This window comes from Coenobita brevimanus, chromosome 31 (genome assembly GCF_032717465.1).
Source record: "Coenobita brevimanus isolate Jiangsu-jjx chromosome 31, ASM3271746v2, whole genome shotgun sequence".
NCBI lineage: Eukaryota > Metazoa > Arthropoda > Malacostraca > Decapoda > Coenobitidae > Coenobita > Coenobita brevimanus.
Genome location: NC_136984.1, coordinates 1,885,141 through 1,889,885, shown reverse-complemented (window position 1 = coordinate 1,889,885; position 4,745 = coordinate 1,885,141). Strand labels below are relative to the sequence as shown.

Here is a 4,745-nt window from a genome sequence, read left to right as displayed (position 1 = left end):
CTTGTAAAACCTGCTTCCAAGAAATTAGGTGTGCTAAGCCGACTCCGTACCTTCTTTACCCCTGCACAGTAGTTGACTTTATGCATGGGTTTTATTCGTCCGTGTAGAGTACAACTCTCATGTGTGGGGAGGCTCCCCACATACAGCTCTTCTCAATTTTGGTGGTCAAATGCTTTTCATCTCATTAACTCTCATCATCTTACTGGTTCCCTTCAACCTCTGTCTCTTCGCTGCACTGTTGCATCTTTATCTCTTTTCTGTCATTACTCTGATGGTCACTGATCCTCTGAAGTGCCTGCTTGCATCCCTCCACCACTATGACTGGCACATAGCACCTGTCTAGCAGCAAACTCTCATCCTTTTTCTGCCAAATTCACTAATGCAAGAGTTAACTGCTACTCCCAGTCCTTCATGTATACAACAGGTCAGCTCTGGAACTATCTTTCTCTGTCTGTATTTCCTACAGTCTTCCTCTATCTCCTACTGTCTTTCTCTTTATTTCCTACTGCCTAGGACCTCCAGTCTTTTAAATGCAGTGTGTTCAGGCATCCCAAAACGAACAGATCTTGATTTTTTTTTTTTTTTTTTTTATAAGAATCTTGCGAGCTTCTGGCCTTTAGTTGTTTCTTCTTTGCATTAAAAAAAAAAAAAAGAAACTGTTGTCATGGCTCCAGGCTCATCTGGACAAGAACCCAGTGGACTACAGGCTGAAACTGTCCCTCTGCATTCCACCATCTTGCTTTCTGCGGATGAGGAGGAACTTGATGGATACGAGGGAGGCGGCGGCAGTGTCGGCACAGAGGTGATCCGCAGTCCCAACGGTCCCAGGTTGAAATCCCGGCTGGGGCAGGGAACGGTTTAAGGATTTGAATTTCATAAAGCAGGCATTACTGATCCAGCAGACGACTCTCAGACATGTTGTAAAAATACCCCCCCTAATACCAATACACCAGTCCTGTATGAGACAGCCCTAGCATGTGTTCGATATGGACAGTGGGTGTTAGTGCACAAGTGGTGAAATGGAGGTGAAATAAATAGGAGGGTTACTGCACTACAGGGAACAGGTTGTCAAGTGTACACCCTGAATTGGATATTGTATGTAAAAAAAAATAAAAAAAAAACTGCCACCCCATGAGGGCATCCATTCTCCTACACCGTATAAGACTAGAGGTTTCTTATTAATTTATTTATTCATTTATTTACAGCAAACTCCTAATTATCCATCATATTTCAGCCAAACCCATAACTCAGGTACAGTCAACGCTCAATTATCCGTTGTGATTCAGCCAAGCCCTACACCGGTTAAAGAAAAATGCCAAATATTGCATAGCAGCCAACGGCCATACCACGTTGAGTACACCGCTTCCCATCCGATCAGCGAAGTTAAGCAACGTTGGGTCTGGTTAGTACTTGGATGGGTGACCGCCTGGGAACACCAGATGCTGTTGGCATCCCTACGTGTCAAGTGTGGTTGGTGGAGGATTAGTGCCCCTCCCTGTAAAACAATTAACTCTAAGCCATTGGCCACCCCGTTTGGGATACATGGCGTCTGGCAATGAATGAATGAAAAAAAAAAAAATCAGCTAAATATTCAGCGTCGAGCCAGATATTGTGTTACCATCCGTCTTGACACTCTATCCTAGAAACTTTCCCAGGAGTAAAAGATGAGAACTAAACATAAAATCTATCTATTTATCTATTGCCAGACGCCTCAATCCCGTTTGAGGTGGCCACAAACAAATCGCCTCCAAGTCGCCCTGTCCCCCACCATTTCACTGCCCTGCTCCCAACTCACACACCCCTCTCTCATATACCTCTCCACCTCATCCCTCCATCTCATCCTCGGCCTCCCCCTCCCTCTTCCCCCCTCCACCTCACTCACATACACTCTCTTCGTCAGTCTTTCACCCTCCATCCTCTCCACATGGCCAAACCACCTCAGTGTGTTCCTCATAAAATACAATAAAATAATGATACAGTACAGCAATACAGTAATACAGCGGCGGTTGGTTACCATTTACGAGCCAGTTGATACGCCTCAACGCCATATATTGCACAGAACCACCAGTTACGTCCTGTTTCGGCACTGGATGTTGCATAATTTCACCAGATATTGCGTTGGGCTGAATATTGCGACGACGGATAATTGAGTTTACTGTAATGCATTTTTTCTGATAATACAGTTGTACCTGAGCAGCCTCTCTACACTGTACTCAGGATTTTATTATTCCTATGTGGGTAATGGCATGCAGTCATTTAATCGTATCATTTATAAACGCTCCAACATGCTTGCATGTGGCTTCATACGCTGCTCAATCTCTGGTAACCTCTCTATTCGGGTCTTTCTTCCAGAGGTCACATGCTACGACCTTGTCTCACATATTATTTGGTCTGCCTCTCGTTGTAGCAGCATCAATGAAAGGTCAAGGGCCAAACTCTGGATCTGCTGGTTACAAAGCTTCCTCATCCCAGTCAAACTCCTCATTCAGCAACCGGTTGTAGTGCTCTCTCACGGCGTCTTTAATGCCCTCACTGTTCACCACTACCCTTCCTTCATCATTCTTCACACACTGCTCACCCATGATATCCCTGTTTTCCCTCTTTGTCTGATCGGCCACCTTAAATACCATGTCCTTTTCAACACTATTATGGTTTTCCTGCGAAAGTCTCTGAGACTCAGATTTTGCCCTTTACACCTCTCTTTTAGCCCTACGCTTGGCAGCCAAGTATTCCTCTCTGTTACCACCCTTCTTCCATTCCCGGAAAAGCCATCTTTTCTCCTAAACTGCAACTTCTACACCCTCATCCCACCACCAAGTTACTTTAAGTCTTGGTGGGTCTCTTGTCCAACCACACACTGAATCAGTAACTCTCAGTATATCGTTCTTGACAGCTCAGTATTATTCATTAACACTTCTGTCACCGGCTCCCTGTTCAGCCACCAATCTGCTCATCTCGCTATAGAAGGCATCCCTTACTGCTTGGTTTTTCAACTTCCATATTTCCCTCCTAGGTGCATGGGACCTCTTCTTCACCATCCACTCCTTAAGCTCCATGTCACATATCAATTACCTGATACACACTCCTCGCTCCCTATAACTTAACATCCCTCACCAACCTCCTGTCAGACCTCCTGACCAGGAAATAGTCTATATGGCTACTATTTCCCCCAGACTCGTAAATAATCGTCCTACTCTTTGTTTTCCTAAAATGTATGTTGCACACAATCATGTTCATTGTCTTTCCAAAGTCAAGTATCCTTTCCCCTTCCTTATTTCTTGCATCATATGCACATCCCTCATGTACTGTACTTTATATCCTTGAGCTGCTTCACCCACATGACCATTTAAGTCCCCTCCCAAAACTACTCTCATCATCCCCCATACCGTTTACCACATGTACGGGTATACCCCAGTTTAACAATGCAATTGGCTTAGTAAAAACCCATCGTTAGGCGAGGTATCGTATATCAGGCTAGATTTAACACGTAATGTATAGGGATGCGTTTTTCAGCCTTGGGTTTCCCCTTCAGCCAAGTCCTAAACCCACCCAAATGAGTCTAAAAACAAGTTTAAAGTCAATCTAAATCGCCTAACAGCTGTAAAAGAAGCTAATCTAAGCCTAACACCTGTAAATAACTTACTAAAACCAACAAACAAAATCTGAAAATCATCAAATATGTCTGGAAAAAATCAAGCGTGGTGAATTGTACCCCAAAATGACGATGTTCACCCCACCTATGGCTAAAACACATTAATCTAAATCTAAAAACTGTTTATAAATCGACCTAAACACACAGTGTTACTCTAAAATATCATCAAAATCAGTAAGAAAATTAAAACCCATCTTTAAACTGGGGTTTGGCCATCATTAGGCAGGGTATGGTGGTACAGTATTTCTACCCTAATCTTTAAGCTGGAGTGTCGCATCTAGGGGTATTGTATATTGAGGTATAGCTGGTATTAAGTCATCCCAGAATATATCTTTTTCTACATCATCCAAGCCAGCCTGTAGCACATACACTGACATAAATGAAATCATGAGTTTTCAGGACCCTTTCTAATGGGCAGAACGTGCAGCCAGTGAATCAGTATGTCCTTAACCCTCTGGAACAGATCCCAGCCCCATCCCAGTTCCCAAAACAGCTGGTGGAGCCTGTGCCATGCCTCCCCTCAGGTCCACCACTAGGCAGCAGGGCAAAGTTTTCTGACTGCATGTCCTTGCTGGCGTCAACCCCTGTGACGTAGTGGCGTACATTGTGTGATATGTAAGGTGCATGTAGGGCAGTGCATGAGATAGTCAGAGGAAGGTGTTTGGGAGAGTATGCTGGTCTACTCTCCATGTTAGTGTCACACTGAAAAGGTCAGTAAAGGGGGATGGTCAGGATATCCTGATAGCAAGTGAAACAGGAGTTCCAGCACTTCGTACCACCAGCATTCCCATCCCCCCGAGGAGTACTGCCCTGATCGGCTGGTGCTACAACTTAACTCCATATCAAAAATTTAACAAAGAATTATTTTAGCCAGTTTTGCTTCTCGAATAATTAAAACTGTCAGTTACCGCGGCGTCAGATGATCAGGAGTTCATGGCATTTATTTTTGGCATCAAACTTTCATTGCCTCCTCTGGAACACTGGTGTTTTGGCCTCAGCTAAGCAGTCCTAACACTTAAGGCAATAATGACCAGTCCTCCTTCCCTGAGTTGCAATGTAAATAATAAAACACCAACTACCCTTGGACTTACAC

The 4,745-nt window shown here is 44.1% G+C and overlaps 1 non-coding gene across 1 annotated transcript; it reads left to right on the top strand.

Annotated features, from left to right (window-relative positions):
* Positions 1-1,332: 1,332 nt before the first annotated feature.
* On the top strand, positions 1,333-1,451 carry LOC145395546 (5S ribosomal RNA). The gene has a single exon (XR_013896622.1). It is a non-coding gene; the product is annotated as a 5S ribosomal RNA (ribosomal RNA).
* The last annotated feature ends 3,294 nt before the right edge of the window (positions 1,452-4,745 follow it).